At 58.2% G+C, this 21,888-nt stretch overlaps 1 protein-coding gene across 1 annotated transcript in view; it reads left to right on the top strand.

Moving 5' to 3' along the window:
* Nucleotides 1-20,230: 20,230 nt before the first annotated feature.
* The window catches only part of DAGLA (diacylglycerol lipase alpha), a 54,438-nt gene continuing 52,780 nt past the window's right edge, over nt 20,231-21,888 (top strand). The window contains exons 1-2 of the mRNA XM_054275101.1: nt 20,231-20,285; nt 21,096-21,393. The gene's annotated coding sequence lies outside the window, so the exon portion shown is untranslated. The remainder of the gene's footprint in view (nt 20,286-21,095; nt 21,394-21,888) is intronic.

Here is a 21,888-nt window from a genome sequence, read left to right on the forward strand (position 1 = left end):
GGCGGCTGCCCGGTGCAGCGGGGCCGCGGCTCATCAGACGGCGGCGGAGGCGGCGGCGGGAGGGGGCGGCGGGGCGGGGGGCGGCGGCGGGGCGGCGGGGGCCCGCATGCGGCGGCGGGGGGCCGGGAGCCCCGCGGAGCCCGTGCTGGCCGCCCGCTGCTGCGGGGTGCGCGCGTGTGCGGGTGCGTGTGCGGGTGCGTGTGCGGGTGTGTGCGGGTGCGTGTGCGGCGCGATCCTGCATCCACTTGCTGCTCGCTGCTGGCGGGATTGGAAACTGCAGCCGCCGGGAAGGGAGGAGGGAGCGGAGCGGCGGGGGGGGGCGGGGGGGTCGGGATGCGCACGGAGAGAGGGGGACACGCGTGGGGTGGTGACAGCGCCCGCCGTGACGCCCCCGCGGCCCCGCACTGACCGCGCCGGTAACGCGGCCGCGGGGCTGCGAACCTGCTGGATCCGCGCGTCGCGCCCGCGTGGGGAGGGGGACACGCGTGGCAGGGGCAGGGACGGGCGGGCCGGCACAGGGGTGGCACACAGGACCGCGCACCCGTGTTCTGGCCGTGGCGTGTCCTGGGAAGGCCGAGCCCGCCCCGGGTCCCCGCACACGCGTGGGGCCGAGCTCGGGACCCCTCCGGGCCCCCGCAGGCTCCGTGTGCCGCGCTCCGGCGCGATCCAGGCCGGGTTTTGGCGGGGCCGGGGCGCGGCGGGCGCTGCCGGGGCACTGCGGGCGCGGCGGGCGCTGCGGGCGCCGAAAAACACGGAGTGGATTCACGGAGCTCGCTCCCCCTATCCCCCGCACCGCCGCGCAAAGACAATTCCCGGAGAATTCCTGCCCCTCCAGCCGGGATCCAGGGGTGCTGGCCTGAGGGCCCCCGGGGTGCGAGGGAGCGCGGCCGGGGATGAGACCCTGCTGATGCAGGATGTGCTCATGGATGGAAGAGGCATCTGGGGGAAAGACGATGGAGACCGGGGGTTCTCTCCTGGAACTGGGAATCGTGCTGGCTCCTGCTTTCTGCTGGGGTGAGGGGATCAGAGATCCACCCCAGGATGGGGTGGTGGGGTCAGGGACTCATCCCAGGATGGGGCAATGGGGCTGGGACACTCCTGGCTGCTCCAGCACTAGTGGGAGCCTCCAGAGGCAGAGCCCAACCTGGCCTTGTGGAATGGAACTCGGACCAGATGACCTTTAAAGCTCCCTTCCAACCCAAACTGCTGGGAATCAGCTGGAATCTCACTGGAGTCGTACTGGACCAGGAAAAAGCAGGAAACCACCTCAGCCATGGTTTGGAAGCTCTTTGGGAGAGTAATATGGGACTAATCCTGGGTTGGGTTTGGAGCAAGAGATAAAGCAGGAAATATCTCCTTACAAAAACCCCGAACTGGCAGGCACTGGAATGAGGGATGGGGCTGAACTGGGGGCAGTGGTGACTCCCCAGTGCCATGGAATTCCCTGGCAGGGGAACAAGGGGTGAGGGATGAGGGGTCTGGTCTCCTGTGCCTGACTCACACCAGGGGAGGTGACCCTTCCCTGGGGATGGGGGCCTCTCCCAGCACCTCAGCGCTGCACCAGCCACATCTCGCTTTGGAAAACCATCTGGGAGCCGCGTGCCAGGCAAACTCCGGCACGTGCACCCTGGCAGAGCTCTTGCAGTGATGGGGAACAGCGCCAGCCTGCTGCCAGCCCTCCTGGCACTCCTGATGGGCCGGGAAAAGGGCACCTCTCTGCCCCTCCGTGTGCTCCAGGGCTGCCGGAGCATCTTCCCGCGGCCACGGAGCTTTGTTTTGATTTCGGAACGATTTCTGCCCGTATCGCGGGAACCGTCTCATGGAGCCCTTGGCAGCGGCCCTGGCTTTCACTGCGCTGCTCTCCGCTCGCTTCCCACACACTCCCGAGCTCTGAAATCCCCATCCCCGCAGGCACAGACAGGCGGGCAGCTCCGTAACCTCCCGCTCCCACTCAGCCGCTCCCGCCGTCGCTCCCGGTGGGCGGGAGCGCTGCTGAGTCACGGGCCCGGCGTGAGCCCCGGGCCACGCGTGAGCCCCCGAGGCCCGCCCGGGAGCCTTTCCTTCCTCCCGGGTCAGCGCGGAAGGAGGAAGTTGGCCCAAAGCGGGGCCCTGTGAGTCCCGGTGCCCCGAACCCTTGAGTGGCTGCCATTCCGGATTCCTGGGCGCCCCAATCCCCTGGGTGCCCAAACTGCTGCCATTCCCAACTCTAGCGCCCCTAGAGACACCTGCATTCCCAAATCCCTGGGTGTATGAGTTCCCACCATCCTAAAGCCCTGGATGCCCGGAGCCCCTGCCTTTCCAAATCCCTGGGCACACCAAATCCCAAACCATCATGGCCCAGCTGGGCAGGAGGATACTCCAGTGTCTCCAAGTGCTCAAGTGCCAGCTCAGGACTCCCTGGAAAAGGCACATTCTGCTGCCTGGCTGCTCCAGGAGGAGTCATCCCGCTCCTTTCTCCTCATTTTCCCTCTTTTTGGGGAGAGAGAATTTCCTCTTCTCCCTCCGCACCCAACGGAGAGAACCTTTCCCTTTGTATTTATTACCCCTCGCTGGAGCTGTTTATCCAAATTAATCTCCCAGCCGAGGCCAAGCCGGGGGTAATTCCATGGAAAACGAGGAAATTTTCGGAGCCTAACGGGAGCAATTACAGGGGGTTAGGGAGCGAACCACCCCTCAAGTCGGACATGAGCGGGCGGTGACCCGGCGCTTGTCACAGCTAATAAAGATGTAAATGAGCCGGCAGCGGCACCCGGCTGCTGCTCCCATTGTTCCCATCGCTCCCCATTCCCGCTCCGCCGCTCCCGGCGCTGCGGAAGCAGGGCCGTGTTTGCCTTCCCTGTGCAAACACAGCGCGGGGCAGAACCGGTCCGGCGGCCCGGCGGGATCCCGGCGCGCATCCCGGGAGAGGCCCCGGGGGGCGCGGGAAGGCGAGCGGCGGGATTGGCTCCGGGGGGATGCTCATCCTCCCGTGCGTTATTCCATGAGTGAGCGGGTAAATGATGGACAAGCTCGCTGGCCCGTGGATGAGCGGCGCGGCGGCTCCGCGGGCTGTGGATGCGCGGGGAAGGCTGGAAGCCCACCCGTGGGGGCAGCGGGGAGCGGGGAATGCAGCAGAACCCCAGCCAGGCCTCCCTTACTGAATGGGAATTATTATCCCGGTGACGGCTGAGCGTCCTCTGGATGTTTTAATTACGGAGGGAGCATCCGTCGTGTGGCAGAGCCGCTCGGCGCCGCGTTTGCCAGCGGCTCCAAGGGACGCTCCCGCCGTGGCCGGCGCTGTTTGCCCTCGGCACATCCTCCCTGTTTGCTCTGCCTGCCTCCAGCCCTTTGGAGCTGCTGGAGTTTTCCATGCCTGTGGCACGCCAGCGTGTCCCTGGGCGGGGCCGAGGTGTGGCGGCTCCCAAAAAAAGGCACGCTGGGAATTTGAGGGTCTTCCAGTTTGAGCCTGAAGCCACCAGGAATATTGCGTGGAGGGCTTGGAATGCTCCAGCACAGAGCTGGGAGATCACCCATGCAGCCCTGGAGCTGCACTCTCCATCCAAGGAACTCATTCCTGCTCCTCTACCAGGCAGAAAAGTATTAAAAGAACAAAAGAACTGGAACCAGGAGCGTGGATTATAATTCCTGTGGAATGCTGGGGATGGAGAGATACGAGCCAGGGTGGGTGACCATGGGGGATGTCACACATTCCCTGTCCTCCTGCCATATGGTGCCACACGGTCCAGTCTGAGGTGTATATAAACCTCAGCTTCCCAATGCTCTTGGTCTTTTGGGGATAATTTTGGCTATAAACCCTTCTCTGCCATGCTGGAGGCCGCTGCCTTCCCAGTGTTGGGCACCCCTGGCTCTGCAGGGATGACCTGGCTGCTGGAGCAGGGAGGGGAGCTCTGGGCCCTCCGGCATCACCTGGGTGCCCGGAGAGCCCCGAGGGCAGGCGGGAAAGGCGGCAGGTGGAGGCTGAAGGTCGCGCTGTGGACTTTGTCCCGGGAGCAGCTGCTGGGCAGGTGAGACGGGATCCGAGGCTGCCCACAGGATCCTTCCTGCTGGCTCCGAGCCCGCGGCAGCCACGGGATGCAGGAGAACCCCCTGTGGAACCAGGAGGCTCTGCAGAGGCCTTGGGCTAGGGATGCTGGATCCTGCCTCCCAAAATCCTGCGGAGACGGGAGACAGGAGGGTTTGTCCTTCCTGCAGCTCGCAGCCGGGTCGTGCCGGGGTCCTTCTGCGCAGCCAATTTAGGATCAGGTTTCGATCGATGGAGCCGCTCCAGCCCCGCTGCCCTGACTCAGCAGGGCCCGACTCCCAGAGGCCCCGCTGTGCCTTTGGATCCTCTCTGGGAAGGCTGGAACCAGCCGGGAAGGGCTTTGGGAGCGATTGGTGCTCCCAGCACGGGGAATGCTGTCCCAAGGGGAAGCCGGGAATGGTGGCACAGGGTGTCGGGATGATCCCGCTCTGCATTCCAGGTGCTGCCAGGGGAAGAGCCATGCTGGGACACAGCCTGGGAGTGGTTCCCCTCCCCTTTGAAATCCTGTTGAACCCCATCCTCCCAACCTCTGCTTTCCCAGCCCTTCAGCACCGGCCTTGGATCATCTTTTTTTCATGAGCGCCGGCGGTCGATGCCTGGGAAAGGCAGAGCTGGAAGGAGCTGCCCTTGGACACCCCGGCCAGGGAAGGAACAGCGCAGGCACTGCCCTTTCCCTGCCCATTCCAAAGTGCTCTGGTGCTGCCAACATGGAGCCAGGAGCTCTCAGCGCACCCGAAACCGCGGCTCTCCGCATCCTGATGCTGGATAATTTGCGGAGTGCGGCTCCGTAATGAGCGGTGACCTCTATTAGCCGAGCTCTCCGGCTCCTCAGGCATTCCCAAAGTGCCTCTCGGGGTTTTTTTTGGAGAGTGGAAAGGCCGAGTCACTGTACCATTAGGGATAAATCACTCCTGCATCAGATGGATGGATGGATGGATGGATGGATGGATGGATGGATGGATGGATGGATGATGAGCAGTTCTGATTCTCATGGTTGTGAGGGTAGGGATGAGGTCAGTGGGATCAGGAAAAATCAGATAGAGATAGAAAATGAAGGATTTGCCCAAAAATCAAACAGGAAAGGGCTGGAGAGAGACATTGCTGTTGCACCCATTGCCCTGACCAGCAGCTCCATAGATTTCTCCCACACCTGGGAATCTTTGAGCAGCCACCTCAGACTTGTTGCCTCCCAAGACAAATTTTGGGGTGAACCCTCCTTCCAAAGCCTTGGGAGAGGCATGGATTTTCCCTCTGCAGGGAGGGTGGGCAGAAGTAGCCTGGAGGAAATAATGCTTCAGAAAAGATTCCATCTGGAAACAGGATCCCACAATCCCAGGGCGATGCCACAATGCAGCCATGCCCAGTCCTCATCCAGTGGGCACCAAAACCTGGCACATGGGAGAAAATCCCACAGGACCCCATCAGCCTGGGCTGGGCAGGGAGATGGGGTGAGCACTGTTTGAATGTCCCAAAACCCCTGGCTGCCCCAAGGACTCTGGGAAAACCAGGAATGCCTGGAATTCATGACAAGCCAAGGGTGGAGTAGCACAGGAAGGCGATGGCACAGGGGTGATGATCCATGGCCAGCACTGCCACATCCGCTTGTTATCCAAACATCTCCGTCCTGCCACAGGCGCCGGAGCAAAGTCCAGCCCCACGAGAGCTGCAGCAAATCCGGCTGGAAAATCCTCAGCACCTGCCTGTGATGGATGCAGAAAGGCAGGATCAGGGGGTAGGAGAAGCAGGGAGGAGGGAGGCTGATCCCAATCCAGCTACAGGAAGAGCCAAGGTGGGAACCCACCTGACATCCCGTCCTGGAGATAAACCGCTGCTTGTGGAGGCACTTAATGGCTGGGAGAAGGGATTTAATGGCCAAGGATTGTTGGGAACAGCTTGTGCCAAAGCCCTCTAACAGCTCCCATGTAATCAGGGACAGAGATGAGTCTTAAGGTTGCTTCCAACCCCAACCATTCCGGGATTCCGGGATCTTCGGCTGCTTGGGAAGGGGCCAGTTTCTCAGCGTGAGCAGCACAGCTGAAGATAATGGAATTCTGGAATGGCTGGGGTGGAGAGGGTCTTAAACCTCATCTCATTCCGGCCCCCTGCCATGGGCAGGGAAACCTTCCACTTGCTCCAAGCCCAATCCAAGCTGCCCTGGAGCACTTCCAGGCATGGAGCTGCCACAGCTTCTCTGGGCAACCTGTGCCAGGGCCTCCCACAACAGAAACTCAGGGCAACAGAACTTCACAGGGCAACAGAAACTTCATCCCATCCTCTCCACCAAAAAGATGTTACAGAGCAACCCCAGTCCCATCTGATCCCTCCTCAACACCATCACCAGAGCCTCTGGCACCCGATTTAGTGGGATGGGAGGATTTGTGTCCTGCAGTGGGAAAGGCTCCTTGGAAAAGGACCTTCTCCACACCGACTGCCCAGTGCTCGGCCCTGATCCAAGCACAGCAGCCATCCCAGGAATGCTGTGTTGGGCAGGGAGAGCTGCGGCTCCGTGCCAGCTGCTGGCAGATGTTGGGGCTATCAGCTCCCTGCACGCTTCCCACCGCCCACGGCTCTGCAGTCACGCACCGCTGCCGCTCCGCGCTCCCCGAGGCCGGCAGCAGATGTCCGGCACCGGCCACCTCCGGCACGCTCCACAAATTCCCAGCTCCTGGCACGGGCAGCGCCAGATGGGCTTCCCGATGCTCCAGCGCAGGAAAGCAATTCCTGCCGCGGCAGGGAGCGCCGGGACTGTGAACCCGCTCCCCTGCCCCTACCCGCTATTCCCACGTGGATATGGAGACGTTCCATGGCACAGCAGGCTGCCTGAATTCCCAAAAAGGATCTGGGAGGCAGCAGAATCCCGCCAGCGCTGTCGAGCACCTGCTGCCTTCCCTGGATGTGTGATCCTGGTGGTATTTTGGGAATGGGCCATTTCATTGCCTGGGTGAGGACTCGCGGCGCTCCGGCAGCGCCTGGCGCTCTTCCTGATTCCTCTCCAAGAGCTGGGAATGAGAGGGAGGTCTTGGTGTTCCAGAGGCCCCAGAGCCATCCCCGTGGCTGGGCTGTGTCTGTGATGCTCAACAGGGGCTTTATTGGGAAGTGGAGACAAGAGCTGGAGGAGGACATTGGGAGGGATTAGACCAGTGGGAGAATTTGCTCCTCCTGCTTTCCTGCAGGGAGTTCTCTGGGCATGGAGGGGCTCCAGGCTCGGATGGGAGGAGCTGGGACAGTGCCAGCACTTGATTGGGGTCTGCTGGGTCTTGCCCTTGTTAGTGGCCTCTGCCCACAGTTGGAGGGAATCCTTCCCAGGGGATTGGGAAAGGGATGGGATAAGGGACAGGAATAGAGTGGGATAGGTTAGGAACAGATGGAAATGGTTGAGGTGGGATAGGAGTGTAGGAGATGGGATGGGGAGGGATGGGAATGAATGGGATGGAATGTGATTGAATGGAATGGGATGTGAAAGAACAGGAACAGATGAGAAGTAATGGGAAAGAATGGGATGGAATAGGATGCGAAAAGAATGGGATGGGATGGGATGGGATGGGATGGGATGGGATGGGATGGGACGGGATGGGATGGGATGGGATGGGATGGGATGGGGTGGGATGGGGTGGGATGGGATGGGATGTCTGTGCCCATCTAAGGAGCCCCAAACAGGGTTTTCCCATCCACTGCTCGTGTTTTGGGGTTCCGAGTGTGGATGAGCTCCCACTCCCTCATGTCCAGCAGGAACACACCCAGGGCAGGTAATTCCAATTGGGAAGTGCAGAGGGAAGCACTGGTGCTGAGCTCAGCCCTGCTGGGCTCCAGGGAGTCTCCCCATCCCAGGAGGCTGTGGGAAGGAGGCAGGAGGATGGCACATCCCACAATCCCACCCTGCCTTTCCTCCAGGAACAGGAAAGGCTCCACTTCCCCTTCCTTCCAAGCTCATCCTGAGTGTCTCACCCCCTGTGGGCCCCATCCTGCTCCGGGAACTCCTCCCTGTGTGATTCATCCCGCCGGGATCCCCCTCCTCAGCCGAGTGTCACCGGCTGACGCAAATCCTCCCACCCCAATCCCAGGTGCCGGATTTAGAACGGCTCCACCGGCGCTGCCAGGGAGGATCCCACAGCCCGGCTGCCAGCAGGAATGGGATGGGCATCCATCCTGGAGGAGCTGGAAGTGCAAATCCCAGGGAAGGGTGGGACGGAGCTGGACAGGAGTGGGAATGCGGGCGCCCATCTTGGAGATGTTCCCACTTCCCTCATGGCAACGCTCTCACCAGGGATGAGATGGGATATGGGGTGGGATGGACAGGGAAAGGATGGGAAAGAATGAGATAGGAGGAGAAGGAGTGTGAAAGAATGGGATGGGCCACTATCCCAGCACACAGGAGACTTCCATGTGGAAGCCCCAGGGCAGCAGCAGGAGGCAGGAGGAGCTGGAGCAGCTTCTGGAGAACTGTGCTAAAATCCCATTCTGAATCCAGCCCTTCCTGAGTGCCTTTCCACAGGGATGAGATGTGTGCCCCGAGGTGGGAGAATGGAGCTGGGGAATGGAATCCCTGGAATGCAGCCCTGGGAATGGCTGTGGAGGGCCAAGGGGAGCCAATGGCACCAGGAGCACCGGGACTGCTGGGATGGGAGCACGAGGAACTCCGGGTGCACTGGGAAGGACAGTATTATTGGGATGCACTGGAAACACTAGGATCCCTGGGAAGAACACCAGGATGCACTGGGAACACTGGGAGCACTGGGAATAGTGGGGGCACTGGAATGGACCAGGAGCATTGAGATGCACCAGGAGCACGGAGAACCCTGGGAACAGAGGGGTTTACTGGGAGCACTGGGAGCATGAGGATCCATGAGAGGGATGCTCCAGGAGCGCTGGGAGTTCTGGGAACGGCAGGAACACTGGAATGCACTGCAAGCATTGGGATGCATTGGAACTGGGTCCCTTTGGAGCACAGGGATGCTCCAGGAGCACCGGGAACGCTGAGAACAGACGGGATGACCGGGAGGTCTGGAAGCATCAGGGGGTGCAGGGATGCTCCAGGAGGACTGGGATGCCCGGGAAGAGGGAGCGCTGGGATGCAGCGGGATGCGCCGGGAGCCCCGGGATGCGGCGGTGCGGTCTGAAAGCTCCTCCTCGTGGCTCCCGGGGAGAACTACCGGGAGAGGCCCGGGATACGCGGGAGAGCCCCGGGGTACGGCCCGGGCACGGAGCGTCCCAGCTTCCCGGGAAACACGGGGCCACGGGAATTCCGGGATGGAACGGATCTCCCCGCTCCCGCAACCACCCGGGATGGGACGGGGCCGCATCCCGGCCCACCTGGCATGGGAACAGCACCAGCGGGGATCATTGTCCCCACAGAGCCACCCAGCATCCCGGAGCGCCGCCGGCATGCGGGGGTTCTGGGAAGGATCGGTGTTAATGCATGGAATGTGATTTCAGGCCACGGTCCTGCTGATCCGAGTGTGGGAGAGAGGCGGGAGTGGAAAATCACTTCTGCTGCGAGCAGCAATTCCTTTATTTTGCCTTTTGCTGGCAAAGGTATTGAAAATGAGAAGAAGCGAGGAGGAATGGGAACATCCAGGACCCTCAGGGCAGCTGCGCTTCCAGACAGCTTTCCATGGATTGCACCGTGTCCCCAGCCCAGCAGCTTGCTGCTCCTCCATGGGAGATGTCCCTAAAGTGGTGGGAGTATCCAGGAATCCCTCCTGGGCCTGGCAGTGTCACCGGGATGGCTGGAAAGGAGGGAGCAGGTGTGGGATTGGGGTGGTTTTGGTAGCCAGTGGTGGGGTTGTGCTTTGCTCATCACCTCTGGCACCTGATCCAGGTGGGATGTGCCACCACTGGGATCACTCCCAGCTCTGTTATTCGGGAAAGGGTCCCGCCCCCATTCCATGCTGTGCCCTCCAGTCAGAGCTCCACAAGGAAAAATCAATACCTGGCTTCCAAAAAAAGCAGCTGCTGGTGGCTTTTTATAGCAACCTGTCCCATTTGCATCCTCCCTCAGCCCAGGCCCAGGGAGCTCGACCTCTGGCTAAATTAGCTGTGAATTCCCAAGGGAAACAGCCTCGGAAAAGCAGGAAGAGAGCTTGGTAGTGCTGGAATATTCTACCGCAGTCACCCCATCCATTGTTCCTTGCTGGCCGTGGTTTCCACAGGGAGGAAAGTCCCTGATGGGATTGTCCCGCTCCTGGAGCACTGCTGGGCATGGGATGGGGTGGCTGCCAGCAGTGCCAGCCCCTCCTTCCCTTGGGATTGCTTCCCAGAGGGAAATTGGGGTGTGGGAAGGAGGAGAACCTGGGGCTGGCCCAACCAGGGTGCTCATGCAGGGAGCAGGGAGAGGGATGGCTGGAAAACCCTGGGATGGGGAGATGCTGACCCTCCTCCCCTGCAGAAATCCCACTGCTGCTGCTGCTCCACGGGTGAGGGAGGTGCCAGGCAGGCAGGCAGAGCACAGGGAATATTTAGGTCACAGTAAATGAGCTCCCTCATTAGAGCCTCTGGAGCTGCACCCACGCGGGGCCAGGGCCTGGAAATCGGGAAGGGGATTTGGACACCCCCGAGTGGGAGGGGAGGATGGATGGGCCCATTATCCCCAGGAAAGTGAGGAGGTGGAAGGCATGGCATTGCCAGCTTTGGATGGACAGGCCAGGAACGGTGGGAGGCTCCCAAAACATTTTAATTCCCGAGATGTTGGGGTTCTGCCCTTGGTAAAAGCTGTTCCTGCTTTCCCTCCCTGCTGATCCCAGGTGCTGCCCGTCAGCCTCACAGCTGGAGCAGAGGCGGGATAAAAGGGGAATTCAGGGGGGCTGCCAGCCCTTTGGAAGTCCTGGTGAGCTCCTGGCTGTGCTGGTGGGATGGATGCAGGCTGGGGCTCTGGAGCTGCTGGAAGTGCTTTGGGAGAAGGTGAGTTACTCCCCAGATTGTGTCTGGAGCATGAGGGGGCCTTGTGGGATGGACCAGGATTTTCCCTCCATTTTCTTCCAACACAATTTTTTCCCTGGCATGGCCGAGAGGTTCAGGGAGGGGATTTTTCCCTTCTCTCCTGCTCTGGTGAGATCCCACCTGGAATGGTGTGTCTATCTCTGGGTGCCTCACTGTAAGGAGGATGTGGAGCTGCTGGGGAGAGGCCAGAGGAGGCCATGGAGGTGCCAGAGGGATGGAGACAGGCTGGGAGAACTGGGGGTGTCCAGCCTGGAGAAGGGAAGGCCCAAGGGAGGCCATGGAACCCCTTCCAGTGCCTAAAGTGTCTCCAAGAGCTGGAGAGGGACTTTGGAGTGACAGGACAAGGGGGAACGTGTTCCACAGCCAGAGCACCTGTACAGATTGGAGATTGGGAAGGAATTTTTCCCTGTGAGGGTGGTGAGACCCTGGAATGGATTTCCCAGAGGAGCTGTGGCTGGCCCATCCCTGGAAGTGTCTAAGGTCAGGCTGGACAAGACTTGGAGCAACCTGGAATAGTGCAAGGTGTCCCTGCCCATGGCAGAGGGTGGCACTGGATGAGCCTTAAGGTCCCTTCCAACCCAAACCACTCCATGGTTCCCTGACTCTGAGTATCCCAGTTAGCCCCTGTCAAGGAGAAGAATCCAGCTGGCAGATCCAGGGATGCTCCCCCATAGCTGGGAGGTGTGTCAGGAATTGCTGCCTGATCTGGAGTGCAACCAGCAGCAAGAGCACTCCTGAGGATGAGTCAGTGTCCCTGAGAGCCGGGCTGGTGATCCAGCAAAAATCATTTCAAGGAGAGGCTCGTGTGAAGCTCGGCTCTGCGTCGGTGACGCGATTCCCCGGAGCTGCTGCTCCAGCCCAGCCTCCCCCTGGTCTGTGGCTGCTCTGGGGGGCTCCAAGCTGTGCCCTCACCATGCCCAGCAGCAGAGAGAGCTGGAGCTCTCCCAGCTTCTCCTGTCACCTTGTGCCTATTCCATGTCCCAAGCTGGTGGCTCTTCTGCTGGAAGAATCCTGGAATGGTTTGGATGGGAAGGGACTTTAAAGATCATCTCCTTCCACCCCCTGCCATGGGCAGGGACACCTTCCACTATCCCAGGCTGCTCCAAGCCCCATCCAAGCTGGCCTTGGACACTTCCAGGGATTCAGGAACAGCCACAACTTCTCTGGGCACCCTATGCCAGGGCCTCCCTATCCTCACAAGGATGGATTTCTTCCCAATATCCCATCTAAATCCACCTTTTTTTTTTTGGTTTAAAATAATTCCTGCCTGACTTTCCGCTGCTGCACGCCTTAGGAATGCCTGTAGTAGGGATGTGCTGGGATGAGTGGGAAGCAGCGCCGGGCAGTGGCTGCGCGTAATTGGTGTCACGGCGAGCAGCTGATGCTGCTGATTTTGGGATGAGTAATTCCAGCAGCTTAATTTGGGAAATCAGGCTCTTTGTGTCTTGCCGGGCTCATTTGCAGGACAGCCCTGGCGCAGCAGCCGGAGTCGCCGCGCCGGCAGCCGGACATCTGGAATGCCGGCGTGTCCCTGGCTCCGCGCCTGCCAGGGGCGGCCACCGCACACATCCTTGGCCCTCTTCCCCCAAAAACCGGGATTTGCTGCCTGAGGGGAAGGGAAACCCTCATTAGCACCCGGCAGGAGGGACAGAGGGCGTGGAATTGCGTTTGAATGCAGAGGAAAGTAAAGTTTGGGAGAGCGTCCTTGGGTTTTTAAGGGTCTGTGTTTAGTGTTGGCCACACGTGTGGGATCAGGATCTCCCTGTTTGAGTGTTAAGGCAGTTTTGTTCCTGGGAGATGTTCAGTGTCAGTGTCCCAGGATGAGGGACTTCAGCTTTGTGTCCTCTTTGGAAATGGCCTGGGTGACACAAATCCATCTGGCCTTGCTCCCACAGATTCCACCAGCCAGGAATGGGGATGGGACAAGGATATGTCCATGGCACAAATCCTTGGCCCTCTTCCCCCACAAAGGGGGATTTGCTGCCTGAGGGGAAGGGAAACCCTCATTAGCACCCGGCAGGAGGGACAGAGGGCATGGAATTCCTTGTGGATGCAGAGGAAAGCAAAGTTTGGGAGAGCATCCTTGGGATTTTTAGGGTCTGTGTTTAGTGTTGGCCATGTGTGGGGGACCAGGCTCTCCTGGAATACTTAGTTTGAGTTTTAAGGCAGTTTTGTTCCTGGGATATGTTCAGTGTCAGTGTCCCGGGATGAGGGACTTCAGCTTTGTGTCCTCCTTGGAAGTGGCCTGGGTGACACAAATCCATCTGGCCTTGCTCCCACAGATTCCACTAGTCAGGAATGGGAATGGGACAAGGATATGTCCATGGGATTTGTCTCCTTGGCTCCAGGAGAGCCGGAATCCTCCTTACCCAGAGCTGGATGCTCCCTACAACCCCTACTACCCAATCCCTGGATATTCCCACTGTGTGGAAACTGAATTGGAGATGCTGGCAAAGAGGAGGGGGTGTAACCCTGAAAAACTCCTGTTGCTCTGAGGGACTGGGCCAATCTGTGCTTGGTGACATCTCCAAACACTGGGATCACCGGGAGGGACAAGCTGGAGAGCGGCCAGCCTTGGGACAGCCCATCCATGCTGCTGTATTCCACGTCTTCCCGGCTCCTCCAGGCATCTGTTTGTTTGTGTGGGTTTATCTCAACAGCAGCCAGTGGCAGCTTGGCAGGGAATCCGGGAGCTGCAGCTCCTTGGGATGTGGCTCCAAGATGGAGCTGCCCACACAGCCAGGGGAATGGGCTGGAAGAGCAACTCCCAGCTGGCACTGGCACTTCTCCTCATCTTCCTCCCTTCCTGGGAATCTCTGGTGGCCCAAAGGAAGTCCAGAGGATGGTGGTGGCATGTCCACTGTCCTTCCATCCTTCTGTGGAGCACCAGCTGCCCTGTAATGCTTCCCAGAGAAGCTGTGGGTGCTCCATGCCTGGATGTGCTCTAGGCCAGGGTGAAGAGGACTTGGAGCAAACTGGGGTAGTGGAAGGTGTCCCTGCCCATGGCAGGGAGCTGGAATTCAGTCATCTTCAAGGTCCCTTCCAACACTAACTGTTTTGTGATCCTCGGATTCTGTAGTATCCAGAGATTTCCATGTTTTCCATGGCACTGGCTGCTCCTGGCAGGGCTGTGGAGGTGCTCTCTGGCTGGAGCAAATTCCTCCTCCTCCTCTTGGCAGCAGGAGCAGAGCAATCCTGGGGAGTGGATGATCCTGTCCTTCCTGCTCAGGACTTCCCCAGCTTGTGTGGGATGTGGGATTGCTGGGAATGAGTGCCTGGTGAAGGTTCCCTGTGGGCTCTTGGTCACTGAATTTTGGGATCTGCAGTGGACTTTTTGGGGTCCTTTTTGGATTGCAGTGGACTTTTTTGGGGTGATTTCAATCCAAGAGATGCCTGTGAACAGGTGGGATGGGGGAGACATAATTGTTGCTTCCAGAGCTTTCCCTTCAGAAAGTCCCATAATAGTTTGGGTTGGAAGGTCAGGGACACATTCCACTATCCCAGGCTGCTCCAAACCCCAGCCAACCTGGCCTTAGACACTTCCAGGGATGGGGCAGCCTCAGCTCCTCTGGGAAATCCATTCCAGGGCCTCACTCCCCTTTCAGAGAAGAATTTCTTCTCAATATCCCATCAAACCCAGCCCTCTGGCAGTGGGAAACCATTCCTGTTGTCCTGTCACTCCAGTTTGTGCAGAGTTCCTCTCCAGCTCTCCTGGAAACCTTTCAGGGGCTTCCTGCCCAAGTCCCTCTGGTTTATGCCCATGGATGTGGCAGTGCCTGGGGCCAGCCCGAGGTGGGCAGAGATTCCCCAAACCCCCTGATCTTCCCATGGGATCCCTGAAATCCCAGCCTGGAGCCGCACGGTGCTGCGTGCCTCAGCTTTGGAGCTCCACCACCTTTGCTGCCAAGGGATTCTTTCCCCGCTTTTCTTCCAGCTCCTGCTCTCAGAGCCTTGTTTGTGGCCGTCAGGATCTGACAGGCTCCTGGCACGCCTCCCGCCCCCGTGGCAGCAGCGATTCCCGATTCCAGCCCTCTCCCCCTTTCCCCTTGCCCTGCCACGGCGCCTGGAGACCTGTTGGGAGGGCTGCACTTGCCGGGAAATCAACTCCCAGCCTTTTTTTAGAGCCAGAGAAGCCCTGGCACGGAGATGACAGCAGCAGAAGCCAAAAGGCTCAGATGGTTTTAAATGTCAGGGAGAGGTGTAAACGGATCTGGGAGACAGCATGTCCAGGAGCCATGAGATTTCACAGACAGCGGCTCCAGAGCCAGCATCCTGCTGTTTTCCCTCTCTGGGAGCCCGGTCACTGTCCTGGGGCCTGCTGGGATTTGCCCGTGGGATGGTGCTGGTGACCCCTGGAGCAGGGAGGATGGAGGGCAGGCGGGGGGAGCGCTGGTGATGAGCAGAAGCACAAATGAGCCTTGGCTCCCGCTGTCTCCGTGACCTTTTCCGCTCCGGCGTGATCCGTCCTGACACTGGGCCGGGGGAAGGGGAAGTGGTCATCGGGGCTTGGCCGCTGTGTGCCGGCCTGCTCGGCCCTGCCACTTCCCAAAAAAAGAGTTTGGAGTCTCCGAGAGTCAGCAAGTTCCCGGTGCCAGCCATCTGTCCCATTTCCCTTAGCAACCATCCGTCCTTTTCTCCTTCATTAAGTGTCTGAGGCGGATCCTGCCTGGCACACCCTCTCCCGCTTCCCTTTTTGCCTCTCTGGATCCTTCCCATCTCCTGTCACTGTGGCACAGAGTCCTGACATCAGAGCACGCTCCTCTCCCAGGGATTCTTGGACAAAGCTTGGACAGGGGCTGTTTGCTCACATTCCTGCCTGCTGCACTTTTATTTTTTTTTTTTTCCAGACTGATCTTTTCCAGTTCCCCTCCTTCAGGAGCTGTTCAGGCTGGAAAGGACCTCCAAGATTGAGTTCAGCCACCCAGCTCTGCCATGGCCACCATTAATCCATGTCCCCAAATGCCACATCCACTCAGCTTTTAAATCCCTCCAGGAGTGGAGACTCCACCACTGCCCTGGACAGATTGATTCAACCCTTCCATGAAGGAATCTTCCCTAAAATCCAAAGAGAAATTGCCCTGAGGCAACTTGAGTCTTGTCCCTTGTTCCCTAGGAGTAGAGCCTGATCCCCATCAGGGAATCATGGAGAGGGAGAAGGTTCCCCCTGAGCCTCCTCTTCTCTGGATTAAGACATAATTCCCTGCTGTATTTCACAGAAGGGAGCTGGGAACTTCTCCTTAGGATAATTATTCCCGGTTATTGGTCTCCAGCCTCTGCTTTGCTCTGAGGTCCCTCTCCTGCCTGCCTGCTGGGTGGTGATCCCAAGGTCTCTGCCAGGGCTTTGTGGAAGAGCTGTGCTGCAATTTAGGATTTGGGATCTCCACGGGCAGCCGTGCCTCCCGGTGAGAGCTGAGCTTCCCCTCCGGCAGCTGGGAGCTGGGATGAAGCCAAGTGGGTTAGACAAGGCTTTGAGGTCTGGGAGAGGTGGGGAATGGCTCTGCAGCCTGGTGTGAGGAGCGGGAAAGGAGCCAGCAGCCGAGCCAGGAAGGAATCCTTAATGGGAAACCTCTTGGTTCAGTCCACCAGAAGCAAGAGCAGGATCCTGAGGAGGCAGAGGAGGGAGGGGTTTGACCTAATGAAATTATCCGAGTGCCTTGGCTCCAGCTGCTGCTCTCCAGTCGCATCCGACTGATGTCCAGAGACGTGGCCTGCGGGAGGGATCGGATCCTGAACGGAGCATCCGCATCCTCCGTGCCGTGCCCACATCTGACAGCAGCATTCCAGGCTTCCAGAGAGGCTGCAGGTGCTGCCTGGTGAGGGAGAGCTCTCCGACACTGCTTCCCTGGAGCACTGACAGGAACAACACAGCTGATCCCCACATTTCCCCGTCCTGCCGCAGCCGTTCCCATCCCAGGAGGTGAGCGGGCTCCTGGAAATCGGGAAGCAGCTCGTCCTCGGGGTAAATTCCTGTGCTGTGGAGTCTCGGCCAGGGAAGCTGTGTTCATGCCACAGGGCCCTGGGAAAAGGCTCCTGCTTGTGGGGGTGAAGGCATCCCACATCCCTAAAGCTCCTGCAAAAATCCTGATTCATTCCTGGGCTGGAGCTCTCCTCCCGAAGGAGGATGGAGCCAAGGGCATTCGAAAGGTGGGCGGGGAGGAGGAATAACATGAAGGAATTTTGGCGGGGGTGAAGCAGATGAGGGAAATGACACGTTGTTATTGCACCTGGATTAGCCAGGGCTGGGATGGAGCCGGGAATTCCAGCGGCTGCCAGTGCTGCTGGCACATCCCTGTGACTCAGGGGAGCTCGGGGGTTTGCATTTTCCTCCCCCCAAAGCCTTTAGGGTTCATTTCCACACTTTTTTTTTTTGTTTTTAATTCCCTGCAGAACAACGAGGCTTTCACAACCTGAGGCGAAAAAAGCTTTGGAAAGATGGGTTTGTCCAAGGGGGAGCATGGAGGACGCTGGCAAATATCCCGACAGCCTGGAGCACTGCTTTATCCTCTCATTTTTCCCGAAGGAAAAGCCACCTGGAGCTGCCAGGCAGGAAGATGCCCTGAGCTTTGCTGAGCAGTGGTGAGAAACCCCAGTGAACTGTTATTTAATGGTCCTTTTCCATGGCAATGGCTCCTTCCCAGGGAGAAATTTCTGGGCTGAGGAGTCACAGCTTGGATAATGCTGGATAATGTCCTCGGGAGGGGGAAGCGCTGGCGGGATTGATAGCAAGTCTCCGAGGCTTGGCTTCCAGAGTTAGATCTGGCACCAATTTAGCAAAGCAGCTGGAAAGAGGAGTTTGTGCTTGGAATCGTGAGCAGCAAGGGCTGTGCCGGATTCCAGGATGCAACCTGTGGGAGAAATCCTTTCCAGGCTTTTCCCGTGCAGCCAAACCCGGCCGTGTGCACACGGGAGTGTTTACTACGTGCCAAGAGCAAGCCCACAGCGTGGGAACCTCTGGGAAAAGGGAGAGATCCCGCTAGGAAAGCAGCTTGGAGGCTGGAAAGGGGGTTCCTAGGGAGGGGACGGGTCACCAGCCTGTGCAGGTGGGAATGGGAAGAGCTGTGCCCAAGGGAAGGAGCAGGGAATGTGCCGGCCTTGCTCTGCCCTCCTTCCCTGCGGTGGGACCTGGTGCTGCCCACACCTTGGGAATTTGTGGAAGAAATTTTTCCCTGTGAGGGTGTTGAGGCACCAGAATGGATTTCCCAGACAAGCTGTGGCTGCCCCATCCCTGGAAGCATTCAGTACCAGGTTGGATGGGCCTTGGAGCAACCTGGGACAGTGGGAGGTGTCCCTGCCCACGGCAGGGGTGGAATGGGATAATCTTTAGGGTTCTTTCCAACCCAAACCATTCCAGAATTCCGTGTCTGATCCCTTCAGGTGCCTGACAGGTTTCCCAATTTGTGCCCTGCCTTTGGCTGGTATTCCAGCCTCCAGTGTGCCAGCCTGAGCCTGAATTTGGGCTTCCAGCTCATCCCTGCACCAGCTCTCCCTAGGTTTGGCTCTGGCTGGGATGTCTCCCCTCTGCATTAAATGCTTTTTAGGGATTCAGGCTCAGGGGTGGCACAGCAGCCTGGGCCCCCCAAATCCCTTCCCAGTGCTGGAGGAGCCATGGAAAGCTGAGGCAGCTGGAGAGGGAGATTTTTCCAAACATCCAGAGTGCAGGAGAAGCCTCTCCATTAGGGAATGATTTTCAGTGAAGGTTTGAGTGATGCTGTTTCTCTGCAGAGCTGCAGCAGCTGCTCCTGCTGGGGGGACACTGCCAGCTGCTCATCCCTGCTTTGGGAGCTTCCCAGGGACTGGGAATTGCACAGAGGGTCGAGCCAGGAGGTGCTGGCTTGGGGGGCATCGGGGAAGAGCAGGTTTCTGTAGAGATCTGCCGGGATAATGAAGGGTTTGAGGAGCAGGAACAGTCTGGAGGCACTGGATTAGCAGCGCTTTGGCAGGAGGTGATGGAGGCTGATGCCTCCAGAGAGCCGCGGGTGGGAATCACGCTGGGAAGGGAGGGAAGAAGGGAGGGCTGAGAAGACACAGTCACCACGGGGATGGAAGCAAACACAGGCACTTCCTGCTTGGTGACACGGGAATGGGGGACAGGAATGCCTGCTGGTGTGGCTTTTTAAAAGCGCTTCCCGAATTCTGGTTGGCAGCTGTGTGGTTTGGTGGGAATTTCGTGTGGGATTACGGTCGGCTGCACAGAGAGAGCAGCCTTGGCTTGTGCCAGGGAAGGCTTAGATTGGGTAGGGTGGAAAACTCCTCCATGGAAAGGGTTGTCAGGCATTGGAACAGGCTCCAGGGCTGGAGTCCCCATCCCTGGAGGGATTTAAAACCCATGTGGATGTGGCACTTGGGGACATGGGTTAGTGGTGGCCTTGGAACAGTTGGACTCTGTGATCTTGGAGGGCTTTTCCAACCGCAATTCTTCAGTAACTGATATTCCCTACAGAGACAGTGAGTGAGGTGCTGGAATGCTTTCCCCTGGAGGAAATGTCAGGATAACGCTGTTGTCCACCTTTCCCTGGCGGCCTGTCCCCTCTGAGAAGGACAAAAGCACCTTCCCACGACACTTGCTGCGGTCACTCCTTGGGATTCAGCCAGCTGGAACAGCCTGTGCCTGCTCCAGGGGTGATGGAGCCCAGGCTGGTGTTTGCAGGGGCTGAGGAGTGAGGAGGGGTTTGGATAACCGGGATGCTGGAATCCCTGCTCCAGATTGCCGCACTCCCAGCCTTGCTCAGGCTGCTTCCCTGTGATTTATTGTAATCCTAATGGAGCAGCTGAGGGAAATTGGCAGGGTTGGGATGGAGGAGGAGAGGGGCTCGTTACCCTGGGAGTAACGGAGCGTCTGACTCCGACTGGGAGCCCAACAGGAGCAGGATTCCGGAGCAGCGGGATTGGATGTGCTGCGCCTGGGGGCGGTGGCAATGACAACAAACTGAATAATAATATAAAGCTTCCCATGTTCCCAGCTATTCCTGGAGCCTTGTTCCTTGTCCAAATTCCCTGGAGGAGGGCTTGGTTTGCTTTTAGGTTTAGGAGAATCCTTAACCCTGGAATCTGTTGGCTTTTTTTTTCAGGACACCCAGCTGGATGGGCTCTTTGTTGATTGAATCCTTCCTGGCACATTCCAGGGATCTCCAGAGCTCCAAGGCTGCCTACAGCGGTCCAGCCTTTTCCTGGGAGCTGGTATGGAGAATTTCAAGGCTGTGGTGTGGAACAGCCCCATGCCATATTCATGTGTGGAGGAATGATGCTCCAGCTGGAAGAACACCACAGAATTCCCTCTCCCTCGTATTCCCTGGTCATTCCTGCACAAAGAGCACAGATCCATCCAGAGGTGAGTGAGGAATAACAATTCCTTAACCTTTGGAGGTTTGCTTGTGAAATGGCTGGTGATGCCCTGATGGAGACACTGCATCTGAGTAATCCAGAGGGATAACCCAGCTGATGGATGTGTGGGATACTCTAACTCTCCCTTACATCCTTCTGAAGGTGTGGGATTCCCAGGAATGTGTGTACATCACCACACCATTGCCCCAGGCATTTAAACCCAGCCTCAACCCTTTCCCACAGGTTGGGAAGCTCTGAAATGAATGGATTTGCTCTAGAGGCTGGAGGTGGGGACAGATCCATGTGAAAATCAGGGAAAATCACATCTTTTGTGACAGGCTCAAATTAATTCCTTAATTCCCTTAAATGCTTCGCCACCCGCCCTCCGTGTCATGACAGCAGAGAAAAAATGGGATTTCTGAGGGCATTAATCCTTCCCTTAATGCTTTAAAAGGCATCCAGTTCATCCAGAACATTCCAAAATTGCCTGTAAATGGTGCCACTGCCATACAGGAGTCAGGGAACAGAGCCCTGGGGGTCACTGGGGTGAATCCTGGCCCTGGAGCTGGGCTATAAATGGGGTCTGGCCCTTGCAATTCAGCATAGCCAGGCTGGAAAGGGGCAGCTGGAGCTGCTGGAAGGCAGAAGTCCTGAGCTGTATCGGATTAATCGCCTTGTGTCCCTTAATTGGCAGGATCTGGGCTGGGATGCGCTCTATCCCACCCCTTGGAAAGCCTTGGACGGCTTCTGATTGTATTTCCCTGAATAAAATCCTAATTTCCAATCTTCCTGAGCTTCTTCCCTCTGTCTGCTCCAGGTTTTGGGGCTTCCAGGGGCGCCTGCCTGGCCGGGAGAGCGGATCGTGCTGAAGGGAGACCTTGGAAGCGCCACAGGCTGGATGAAACGATTTGTTGGAATGCTAAATTTGGCAGCAGCTTTTCATCCAAAGCGGAGCCACTTTGCACCTGTCTGGGAAGATAAAGGGACTGGGAATGAGTGTGAGGGGGATTTTTCTGCCTGAACGGGATACAAAGGCCTCGGCACAAATGAATTCCGGAGCTTCAAAGCCTTTCCTGAATGTTTTTCCGCCCCTGTCAGGCTGTTTTATTTCCCAGGTACGGTGATATCACCCAGCAGACCATTTGAAGGCTGCTCCACTTGCTTTAAGGAGGAATGGGCAGGCGAGGATGCGCTGCTATTCCCTGCTGGATCAGCTTTTCTGGGACAGAGATTTTTTTTTAATTTTTTTTTTTTGCTATTTTTCAATGCCTTTTTTTTGCAGTAGGAGCATCTAAGTTGTGTCCTTGGATGATGGCAGCTGCCGTGTTCAAAGGGAATCGCTGTCCTTCCTCCCAGAGGGGATGGTTGTTGTGGTGTGTCCATCCTCACAAGGGTTTTTTTGGGAAGAGGGGGGTTGGTTGGATGGGACCTTACAGCTCATCCAGTTCCAGCTCTCCTGTCATAGGCAGGGACACCTTTCACTGCCCCAGGTTACTCCCAGGCTGGTCCAGCTTGGCCTGGGACTCTTCCAGGGATGGGGCAGCCACGGCTTCCCAGCAGAATCCATTCCAGGGTCTAACAATTTCTTCCCAATATCCCATCTAACCCTG

This window comes from Melozone crissalis, unplaced genomic scaffold (assembly GCF_028551555.1).
Source record: "Melozone crissalis strain CALT ecotype California unplaced genomic scaffold, PUWL_Pcris_2 ptg000018l_1, whole genome shotgun sequence".
Classification (NCBI taxonomy): domain Eukaryota; kingdom Metazoa; phylum Chordata; class Aves; order Passeriformes; family Passerellidae; genus Melozone; species Melozone crissalis.